The sequence below is a fragment of the Capricornis sumatraensis genome, chromosome 7, assembly GCF_032405125.1.
Source record: "Capricornis sumatraensis isolate serow.1 chromosome 7, serow.2, whole genome shotgun sequence".
Classification (NCBI taxonomy): Eukaryota; Metazoa; Chordata; class Mammalia; order Artiodactyla; family Bovidae; genus Capricornis; species Capricornis sumatraensis.
This window is the reverse complement of record NC_091075.1, coordinates 1060328-1072357: the sequence shown is the minus strand read 5'-3', so window position 1 is coordinate 1072357 and position 12030 is coordinate 1060328.

Genomic DNA, 12030 nt, shown 5'->3' with positions numbered 1-12030 from the left:
CACGCTTCCCGTCGAGTGGATCAAAGGATCTGTGGTTTTCCCTCGAGGCTTTCCCTCGAGGCTTTCCCACAAGGCTGTCCCACGTACCACCGTGGTGTGAGTCGATCCTCGGCGTGAAAGATGAGCCAGTGCAGGGCAAAGAGGTTCCTCTGGAATGGACTGAGACATCTGGGGGACTCTTGGAATGGTGGTACGACCATGGAGTTCCTCTCGCCTTTCCTGTTGAGAGTGCCTCCTCTTGAGATGCGACGGTAACGCCGGGAATTCTTTCCCGTTGAAAGCAGGGAAAGGATCCCTCATCTCGAGCTCCGAGGGGGAAACGGGGCTCCTCTGGATGTGGGCGGGACCATCGTGCTTCCTCTCGAGTGGAGACGGGTATGGCGGTGAACTTCTTGAGTTGCAGCAAGGGTGTGAAAGACCCTTTCGAAATTCCAGAGGTTAGGTGTCATTAGTCTCCAGACGCCTCATCGGAAATAGGCCTCATCTCGCCTGGAAGGGAGAACTTCCTGGATTTTCTCGAGTTGCGGCAGGTGTTCTCGAGTTACGACGGGGACCTCAGGGACCCGCCCTGGTGGCCTAAGGAGAGGCCAGTCCCCATGCGAGTTGCTAGGGGGCCTCTCGGGATTCCTCTCCCGTCGATACCGGGGCCAAGAACCTTGTGTGGAGTCAGGGCCTGAACCGAGGATTCCTCTCAGGGGCTGACATGGATCTTTGGGTACTTCTGGAGTCTCCCCAGGGGAGTCAGGCCTCGTCTCGAGTGGGGGCATGCACGTGTGCTTTCCTTCCAGGCTGTAGCAGCAATGTCACGCTTCCCGTCGCGTGGATCAAAAGATCTGTGGTTTTCCCTCGAGGCTTTCCCTCGAGGCTTTCCCACAGGGCTGTCCCACGTGCCACCGTGGTGTGAGTCGATCCTCGGCGTGAAAAATGAGCCAGTGCAGGGCAGAGAGGTTCCTCTGGCATGGACTGAGACATCTGGGGGACTCTTGGAATGGTGGTACGACCATGGAGTTCCTCTCGCCTTTCCTGTTGAGAGTGCCTCCTCTTGAGATGCGACGGGAACGCCGGGAATTCTTTCCCGTTGAAAGCAGGGAAAGGATCCCTCATCTCGAGCTCCGAGGGGGAAACGGGGCTCCTCTGGATGTGGGCGGGACCATCGTGCTTCCTCTCGAGTGGAGACGGGTATGGCAGTGAACTTCTTGAGTTGCAGCAAGGGTGTGAAAGACCCTTTCGAAGTTCCAGAGGTTAGGTGTCATTAGTCTCCAGACGCCTCATCGGAAATAGGCCTCATCTCGCCTGCAAGGGAGAACTTCCTGGATTTTCTCGAGTTGCGGCAGGTGTTCTCGAGTTACGACGGGGACCTCAGGGACCCGCCCTGGTTGCCTCAGGAGAGGCCAGTCCCCATGCGAGTTGCTAGGGGGCCTCTCGGGATTCCTCTCCCGTCGATACCGGGGCCAAAAATCTTGTGTGGAGTCAGGGCCGGAACCGAGGATTCCTCTCAGGGGTGACATGTATCTTTGGGTACTTCTGGAGTCTCCCCAGGGGAGTCAGGCCTCGTCTCGAGTGGGGGCATGCACGTGCGCTTTCCTTCCAGGCTGTAGCAGCAATGTCACGCTTCCCGTCGAGTGGATCAAAGGATCTGTGGTTTTCCCTCGAGGCTTTCCCTCGAGGCTTTCCCACAAGGCTGTCCCACGTGCCACCGTGGTGTGAGTCGATCCTCGGCGTGAAAGATGAGCCAGTGCAGGGCAAAGAGGTTCCTCTGGAATGGACTGAGACATCTGGGGGACTCTTGGAATGGTGGTACGACCATGGAGTTCCTCTCGCCTTTCCTGTTGAGAGTGCCTCCTCTTGAGATGCGACGGGAACGCTGGGAATTCTTTCCCGTTGAAAGCAGGGAAAGGATCCCTCATCTCGAGCTACGAGGGGGAAACGGGGCTCCTCTGGATGTGGGCGGGACCATCGTGCTTCCTCTCGAGTGGAGTCGGGTATGGCGGTGTACTTCTTGAGTTGCAGCAAGGGTGTGAAAGACCCTTTCGAAATTCCAGAGGTTAGGTGTCATTAGTCTCCAGACGCCTCATCGGAAATAGGCCTCATCTCACCTGGAAGGGAGAACTTCCTGGATTTTCTCGAGTTGCGGCAGGTGTTCTCGAGTTACGACGGGGACCTCAGGGACCCGCCCTGGTGGCCTCAGGAGAGGCCAGTCCCCATGCGAGTTGCTAGGGGGCCTCTCGGGATTCCTCTCCCGTCGATACCGGGGCCAATAACCTTGTGTGGAGTCAGGGCCCGAACCGAGGATTCCTATCAGGGGCTGACATGGATCTTTGGGTACTTCTGGAGTCTCCCCAGGGGAGTCAGGCCTCGTCTCGAGTGGGGGCATGCACGTGTGCTTTCCTTCCAGGCTGTAGCAGCAATGTCACGCTTCCCGTCGCGTGGATCAAAGGATCTGTGGTTTTCCCTCGAGGCTTTCCCTCGAGGCTTTCCCACAGGGCTGTCCCACGTGCCACCGTGGTGTGAGTCGATCCTCGGCGTGAAAAATGAGCCAGTGCAGGGCAGAGAGGTTCCTCTGGAATGGACTGAGACATCTGGGGGACTCTTGGAATGGTGGTACGACCATGGAGTTCCTCTCGCCTTTCCTGTTGAGAGTGCCTCCTCTTGAGATGCGACGGGAACGCCGGGAATTCTTTCCCGTTGAAAGCAGGGAAAGGATCCCTCATCTCGAGCTCCGAGGGGGAAACGGGGCTCCTCTGGATGTGGGCGGGACCATCGTGCTTCCTCTCGAGTGGAGACGGGTATGGCAGTGAACTTCTTGAGTTGCAGCAAGGGTGTGAAAGACCCTTTCGAAGTTCCAGAGGTTAGGTGTCATTAGTCTCCAGACGCCTCATCGGAAATAGGCCTCATCTCGCCTGCAAGGGAGAACTTCCTGGATTTTCTCGAGTTGCGGCAGGTGTTCTCGAGTTACGACGGGGACCTCAGGGACCCGCCCTGGTTGCCTCAGGAGAGGCCAGTCCCCATGCGAGTTGCTAGGGGGCCTCTCGGGATTCCTCTCCCGTCGATACCGGGGCCAAAAATCTTGTGTGGAGTCAGGGCCGGAACCGAGGATTCCTCTCAGGGGTGACATGTATCTTTGGGTAATTCTGGAGGCTCCCCAGGGGAGTCAGGCCTCGTCTCGAGTGGGGGCATGCACGTGCGCTTTCCTTCCAGGTTGTAGCAGCAATGTCACGCTTCCCGTCGAGTGGATCAAAGGATCTGTGGTTTTCCCTCGAGGCTTTCCCTCGAGGCTTTCCCACAAGGCTGTCCCACGTGCCACCGTGGTGTGAGTCGATCCTCGGCGTGAAAGATGAGCCAGTGCAGGGCAAAGAGGTTCCTCTGGAATGGACTGAGACATCTGGGGGACTCTTGGAATGGTGGTACGACCATGGAGTTCCTCTCGCCTTTCCTGTTGAGAGTGCCTCCTCTTGAGATGCGACGGGAACGCTGGGAATTCTTTCCCGTTGAAAGCAGGGAAAGGATCCCTCATCTCGAGCTACGAGGGGGAAACGGGGCTCCTCTGGATGTGGGCAGGACCATCGTGCTTCCTCTCGAGTGGAGACGGGTATGGCGGTGTACTTCTTGAGTTGCAGCAAGGGTGTGAAAGACCCTTTCGAAATTCCAGAGGTTAGGTGTCATTAGTCTCCAGACGCCTCATCGGAAATAGGCCTCATCTCACCTGCAAGGGAGAACTTCCTGGATTTTCTCGAGTTGCGGCAGGTGTTCTCGAGTTACGACGGGGACCTCAGGGACCCGCCCTGGTGGCCTCAGGAGAGGCCAGTCCCCATGCGACTTGCTAGGGGGCCTCTCGGGATTCCTCTCCCGTCGATACCGGGGCCAATAACCTTGTGTGGAGTCAGGGCCCGAACCGAGGATTCCTCTCAGGGGCTGACATGGATCTTTGAGTACTTCTGGAGTCTCCCCAGGGGAGTCAGGCCTCGTCTCGAGTGGGGGCATGCACGTGCGCTTTCCTTCCAGACTGTAGCAGCAATGTCACACTTCCCGTCGCAGGGATCAAAGGATCTGTGGTTTTCCCTCGAGGCTTTCCCACAGGGCTGTCCCACGTGCCACCGTGGTGTGAGTCGATCCTCGGCGTGAAAGATGAGCCAGTGCAGGGCAAAGAGGTTCCTCTGGAATGGACTGAGACATCTGGGGGACTCTTGGAATGGTGGTACGACCATGGAGTTCCTCTCGCCTTTCCTGTTGAGAGTGCCTCCTCTTGAGATGCGACGGGAACGCCGGGAATTCTTTCCCGTTGAAAGCAGGGAAAGGATCCCTCATCTCGAGCTCCGAGGGGGAAACGGGGCTCCTCTGGATGTGGGCGGGACCATCGTGCTTCCTCTCGAGTGGAGACGGGTATGGCGGTGAACTTCTTGAGTTGCAGCAAGGGTGTGAAAGACCCTTTCGAAATTCCAGAGGTTAGGTGTCATTAGTCTCCAGACGCCTCATCGGAAATAGGCCTCATCTCGCCTGGAAGGGAGAACTTCCTGGATTTTCTCGAGTTACGGCAGGTGTTCTCGAGTTACGACGGGGACCTCAGGGACCCGCCCTGGTGGCCTAAGGAGAGGCCAGTCCCCATGCGAGTTGCTAGGGGGCCTCTCGGGATTCCTCTCCCGTCGATACCAGGGCCAAGAACGTTGTGTGGAGTCAGGGCCCGAACCGAGGATTCCTCTCAGGGGCTGACATGGATCTTTGGGTACTTCTGGAGTCTCCCCAGGGGAGTCAGGCCTCGTCTCGAGTGGGGGCATGCACGTGTGCTTTCCTTCCAGGCTGTAGCAGCAATGTCACGCTTCCCGTCGCGTGGATCAAAAGATCTGTGGTTTTCCCTCGAGGCTTTCCTTCGAGGCTTTCCCACAGGGCTGTCCCACGTGCCACCGTGGTGTGAGTCGATCCTCGGCGTGAAAAATGAGCCAGTGCAGGGCAAAGAGGTTCCTCTGGAATGGACTGAGACATCTGGGGGACTCTTGGAATGGTGGTACGACCATGGAGTTCCTCTCGCCTTTCCTGTTGAGAGTGCCTCCTCTTGAGATGCGACGGGAACGCCGGGAATTCTTTCCCGTTGAAAGCAGGGAAAGGATCCCTCATCTCGAGCTCCGAGGGGGAAACGGGGCTCCTCTGGATGTGGGCGGGACCATCGTGCTTCCTCTCGAGTGGAGACGGGTATGGCGGTGAACTTCTTGAGTTGCAGCAAGGGTGTGAAAGACCCTTTCGAAGTTCCAGAGGTTAGGTGTCATTAGTCTCCAGACGCCTCATCGGAAATAGGCCTCATCTCGCCTGGAAGGGAGAACTTCCTGGATTTTCTCGAGTTGCGGCAGGTGTTCTCGAGTTACGACGGGGACCTCAGGGACCCGCCCTGGTGGCCTCAGGTGAGGCCAGTCCCCATGCGAGTTGCTAGGGGGCCTCTCGGGATTCCTCTCCCGTCGATACCGGGGCCAAAAACCTTGTGTGGAGTCAGGGCCGGGACCGAGGATTCCTCTCAGGGGTGACATGGATCTTTGGGTACTTCTGGAGTCTCCCCAGGGGAGTCAGGCCTCCTCTCGAGTGGGGCCATGCACGTGCGCTTTCCTTCCAGGCTGTAGCAGCAATGTCACGCTTCCCGTCGAGTGGATCAAAGGATCTGTGGTTTTCCCTCGAGGCTTTCCCTCGAGGCTTTCCCACAGGGCTGTCCCACGTGCCACTGTGGTGTGAGTCGATCCTCGGCGTGAAAGATGAGCCAGTGCAGGGCAAAGAGGTTCCTCTGGAATGGACTGAGACATCTGGGGGAGTCTTGGAATGGTGGTACGACCATGGAGTTCCTCTCGCCTTTCCTGTTGAGAGTGCCTCCTCTTGAGATGCGACGGGAACGCCGGGAATTCTTTCCCGTTGAAAGCAGGGAAAGGATCCCTCATCTCGAGCTCCGAGGGGGAAACGGGGCTCCTCTGTATGTGGGCGGGACCATCGTACTTCCTCTCGAGTGGAGACGGGTATGGCGGTGAACTTCTTGAGTTGCAGCAAGGGTGTGAAAGACCCTTTCGAAGTTCCAGAGGTTAGGTGTCATTAGTCTCCAGACGCCTCATCGGAAATAGGCCTCATCTCACCTGGAAGGGAGAACTTCCTGGATTTTCTCGAGTTGCGGCAGGTGTTCTCGAGTTACGACGGGGACCTCAGGGACCCGCCCTGGTGGCCTCAGGAGAGGCCAGTCCCCATGCGAGTTGCTAGGGGGCCTCTCGGGATTCCTCTCCCGTCGATACCGGGGCCAATAACCTTGTGTGGAGTCAGGGCCCGAACCGAGGATTCCTATCAGGGGCTGACATGGATCTTTGGGTACTTCTGGAGTCTCCCCAGGGGAGTCAGGCCTCGTCTCGAGTGGGGGCATGCACGTGTGCTTTCCTTCCAGGCTGTAGCAGCAATGTCACGCTTCCCGTCGCGTGGATCAAAGGATCTGTGGTTTTCCCTCGAGGCTTTCCCTCGAGGCTTTCCCACAGGGCTGTCCCACGTGCCACCGTGGTGTGAGTCGATCCTCGGCGTGAAAAATGAGCCAGTGCAGGGCAGAGAGGTTCCTCTGGAATGGACTGAGACATCTGGGGGACTCTTGGAATGGTGGTACGACCATGGAGTTCCTCTCGCCTTTCCTGTTGAGAGTGCCTCCTCTTGAGATGCGACGGGAACGCCGGGAATTCTTTCCCGTTGAAAGCAGGGAAAGGATCCCTCATCTCGAGCTCCGAGGGGGAAACGGGGCTCCTCTGGATGTGGGCGGGACCATCGTGCTTCCTCTCGAGTGGAGACGGGTATGGCAGTGAACTTCTTGAGTTGCAGCAAGGGTGTGAAAGACCCTTTCGAAGTTCCAGAGGTTAGGTGTCATTAGTCTCCAGACGCCTCATCGGAAATAGGCCTCATCTCGCCTGCAAGGGAGAACTTCCTGGATTTTCTCGAGTTGCGGCAGGTGTTCTCGAGTTACGACGGGGACCTCAGGGACCCGCCCTGGTTGCCTCAGGAGAGGCCAGTCCCCATGCGAGTTGCTAGGGGGCCTCTCGGGATTCCTCTCCCGTCGATACCGGGGCCAAAAATCTTGTGTGGAGTCAGGGCCGGAACCGAGGATTCCTCTCAGGGGTGACATGTATCTTTGGGTACTTCTGGAGTCTCCCCAGGGGAGTCAGGCCTCGTCTCGAGTGGGGGCATGCACGTGCGCTTTCCTTCCAGGCTGTAGCAGCAATGTCACGCTTCCCGTCGAGTGGATCAAAGGATCTGTGGTTTTCCCTCGAGGCTTTCCCTCGAGGCTTTCCCACAAGGCTGTCCCACGTGCCACCGTGGTGTGAGTCGATCCTCGGCGTGAAAGATGAGCCAGTGCAGGGCAAAGAGGTTCCTCTGGAATGGACTGAGACATCTGGGGGACTCTTGGAATGGTGGTACGACCATGGAGTTCCTCTCGCCTTTCCTGTTGAGAGTGCCTCCTCTTGAGATGCGACGGGAACGCTGGGAATTCTTTCCCGTTGAAAGCAGGGAAAGGATCCCTCATCTCGAGCTACGAGGGGGAAACGGGGCTCCTCTGGATGTGGGCAGGACCATCGTGCTTCCTCTCGAGTGGAGACGGGTATGGCGGTGTACTTCTTGAGTTGCAGCAAGGGTGTGAAAGACCCTTTCGAAATTCCAGAGGTTAGGTGTCATTAGTCTCCAGACGCCTCATCGGAAATAGGCCTCATCTCACCTGCAAGGGAGAACTTCCTGGATTTTCTCGAGTTGCGGCAGGTGTTCTCGAGTTACGACGGGGACCTCAGGGACCCGCCCTGGTGGCCTCAGGAGAGGCCAGTCCCCATGCGACTTGCTAGGGGGCCTCTCGGGATTCCTCTCCCGTCGATACCGGGGCCAATAACCTTGTGTGGAGTCAGGGCCCGAACCGAGGATTCCTCTCAGGGGCTGACATGGATCTTTGAGTACTTCTGGAGTCTCCCCAGGGGAGTCAGGCCTCGTCTCGAGTGGGGGCATGCACGTGCGCTTTCCTTCCAGACTGTAGCAGCAATGTCACACTTCCCGTCGCAGGGATCAAAGGATCTGTGGTTTTCCCTCGAGGCTTTCCCACAGGGCTGTCCCACGTGCCACCGTGGTGTGAGTCGATCCTCGGCGTGAAAGATGAGCCAGTGCAGGGCAAAGAGGTTCCTCTGGAATGGACTGAGACATCTGGGGGACTCTTGGAATGGTGGTACGACCATGGAGTTCCTCTCGCCTTTCCTGTTGAGAGTGCCTCCTCTTGAGATGCGACGGGAACGCCGGGAATTCTTTCCCGTTGAAAGCAGGGAAAGGATCCCTCATCTCGAGCTCCGAGGGGGAAACGGGGCTCCTCTGGATGTGGGCGGGACCATAGTGCTTCCTCTCGAGTGGAGACGGGTATGGCGGTGAACTTCTTGAGTTGCAGCAAGGGTGTGAAAGACCCTTTCGAAATTCCAGAGGTTAGGTGTCATTAGTCTCCAGACGCCTCATCGGAAATAGGCCTCATCTCGCCTGGAAGGGAGAACTTCCTGGATTTTCTCGAGTTACGGCAGGTGTTCTCGAGTTACGACGGGGACCTCAGGGACCCGCCCTGGTGGCCTAAGGAGAGGCCAGTCCCCATGCGAGTTGCTAGGGGGCCTCTCGGGATTCCTCTCCCGTCGATACCAGGGCCAAGAACCTTGTGTGGAGTCAGGGCCCGAACCGAGGATTCCTCTCAGGGGCTGACATGGATCGTTGGGTACTTCTGGAGTCTCCCCAGGGGAGTCAGGCCTCGTCTCGAGTGGGGGCATGCACGTGTGCTTTCCTTCCAGGCTGTAGCAGCAATGTCACGCTTCCCGTCGCGTGGATCAAAAGATCTGTGGTTTTCCCTCGAGGCTTTCCTTCGAGGCTTTCCCACAGGGCTGTCCCACGTGCCACCGTGGTGTGAGTCGATCCTCGGCGTGAAAAATGAGCCAGTGCAGGGCAAAGAGGTTCCTCTGGAATGGACTGAGACATCTGGGGGACTCTTGGAATGGTGGTACGACCATGGAGTTCCTCTCGCCTTTCCTGTTGAGAGTGCCTCCTCTTGAGATGCGACGGGAACGCCGGGAATTCTTTCCCGTTGAAAGCAGGGAAAGGATCCCTCATCTCGAGCTCCGAGGGGGAAACGGGGCTCCTCTGGATGTGGGCGGGACCATCGTGCTTCCTCTCGAGTGGAGACGGGTATGGCGGTGAACTTCTTGAGTTGCAGCAAGGGTGTGAAAGACCCTTTCGAAGTTCCAGAGGTTAGGTGTCATTAGTCTCCAGACGCCTCATCGGAAATAGGCCTCATCTCGCCTGGAAGGGAGAACTTCCTGGATTTTCTCGAGTTGCGGCAGGTGTTCTCGAGTTACGACGGGGACCTCAGGGACCCGCCCTTTTGGCCTCAGGTGAGGCCAGTCCCCATGCGAGTTGCTAGGGGGCCTCTCGGGATTCCTCTCCCGTCGATACCGGGGCCAAAAACCTTGTGTGGAGTCAGGGCCGGGACCGAGGATTCCTCTCAGGGGTGACATGGATCTTTGGGTACTTCTGGAGTCTCCCCAGGGGAGTCAGGCCTCCTCTCGAGTGGGGCCATGCACGTGCGCTTTCCTTCCAGGCTGTAGCAGCAATGTCACGCTTCCCGTCGAGTGGATCAAAGGATCTGTGGTTTTCCCTCGAGGCTTTCCCTCGAGGCTTTCCCACAGGGCTGTCCCACGTGCCACCGTGGTGTGAGTCGATCCTCGGCGTGAAAGATGAGCCAGTGCAGGGCAAAGAGGTTCCTCTGGAATGGACTGAGACATCTGGGGGAGTCTTGGAATGGTGGTACGACCATGGAGTTCCTCTCGCCTTTCCTGTTGAGAGTGCCTCCTCTTGAGATGCGACGGGAACGCCGGGAATTCTTTCCCGTTGAAAGCAGGGAAAGGATCCCTCATCTCGAGCTCCGAGGGGGAAACGGGGCTCCTCTGTATGTGGGCGGGACCATCGTACTTCCTCTCGAGTGGAGACGGGTATGGCGGTGAACTTCTTGAGTTGCAGCAAGGGTGTGAAAGACCCTTTCGAAGTTCCAGAGGTTAGGTGTCATTTGTCTCCAGACGCCTCATCGGAAATAGGCCTCATCTCGCCTGGAAGGGAGAACTTCCTGGATTTTCTTGAGTTGCGGCAGGTGTTCTCGAGTTACGACGGGGACCTCAGGGACCCGCCCGGGTGGCCTCAAGAGAGGCCAGTCCCCATGCGAGTTGCTAGGGGGCCTCTCGGGATTCCTCTCCCGTCGATACCGGGGCCAAAAACCTTGTGTGGAGTCAGGGCCGGGACCGAGGATTCCTCTCAGGGGTGACAAGGATCTTTGGGTACTTCTGGAGTCTCCCCAGGGGAGTCAGGCCTCGTCTCGATTGGGGGCATGCACGTGCGCTTTCCTTCCAGGCTGTAGCAGCAATGTCACGCTTCCCGTCGAGTGGATCAAAGGATCTGTGGTTTTCCCTCGAGCCTTTCCCTCGAGGCTTTCCCACAAGGCTGTCCCACGTGCCACCGTGGTGTGAGTCGATCCTCGGCGTGAAAGATGAGCCAGTGCAGGGCAAAGAGGTTCCTCTGGAATGGACTGAGACATCTGGGGGACTCTTGGAATGGTGGTACGACCATGGAGTTCCTCTCGCCGTTCCTGTTGAGAGTGCCTCCTCTTGAGATGCGACGGGAACGCCGGGAATTCTTTCCCGTTGAAAGCAGGGAAAGGATCCCTCATCTCGAGCTCCGAGGGGGAAACGGGGCTCCTCTGGATGTGGGCGGGACCATCGTGCTTCCTCTCGAGTGGAGACGGGTATGGCGGTGAACTTCTTGAGTTGCAGCAAGGGTGTGAAAGACCCTTTCGAAATTCCAGAGGTTAGGTGTCATTAGTCTCCAGACGCCTCATCGGAAATAGGCCTCATCTCGCCTGGAAGGGAGAACTTCCTGGATTTTCTCGAGTTGCGGCAGGTGTTCTCGAGTTACGACGGGGACCTCAGGGACCCGCCCTGGTGGCCTAAGGAGAGGCCAGTCCCCATGCGAGTTGCTAGGGGGCCTCTCGGGATTCCTCTCCCGTCGATACCGGGGCCAAGAACCTTGTGTGGAGTCAGGGCCTGAACCGAGGATTCCTCTCAGGGGCTGACATGGATCTTTGGGTACTTCTGGAGTCTCCCCAGGGGAGTCAGGCCTCGTCTCGAGTGGGGGCATGCACGTGTGCTTTCCTTCCAGGCTGTAGCAGCAATGTCACGCTTCCCGTCGCGTGGATCAAAAGATCTGTGGTTTTCCCTCGAGGCTTTCCCTCGAGGCTTTCCCACAGGGCTGTCCCACGTGCCACCGTGGTGTGAGTCGATCCTCGGCGTGAAAAATGAGCCAGTGCAGGGCAAAGAGGTTCCTCTGGAATGGACTGAGACATCTGGGGGACTCTTGGAATGGTGGTACGACCATGGAGTTCCTCTCGCCTTTCCTGTTGAGAGTGCCTCCTCTTGAGATGCGACGGGAACGCCGGGAATTCTTTCCCGTTGAAAGCAGGGAAAGGATCCCTCATCTCGAGCTCCGAGGGGGAAACGGGGCTCCTCTGGATGTGGGCGGGACCATCGTGCTTCCTCTCGAGTGGAGACGGGTATGGCGGTGAACTTCTTGAGTTGCAGCAAGGGTGTGAAAGACCCTTTCGAAATTCCAGAGGTTAGGTGTCATTAGTCTCCAGACGACTCATGGGAAATAGGCCTCATCTCGCCTGGAAGGGAGAACTTCCTGGATTTTCTCGAGTTGCGGCAGGTGTTCTCGAGTTACGACGGGGACCTCAGGGACCCGCCCTGGTGGCCTCAGGAGAGGCCAGTCCCCATGCGAGTTGCTAGGGGGCCTCTCGGGATTCCTCTCCCGTCGATACCGGGGCCAAAAACCTTGTGTGGAGTCAGGGCCGGGACCGAGGATTCCTCTCAGGGGTGACATGGATCTTTGGGTACTTCTGGAGTCTCCCCAGGGGAGTCAGGCCTCCTCTCGAGTGGGGCCATGCACGTGCGCTTTCCTTCCAGGCTGTAGCAGCAATGTCAC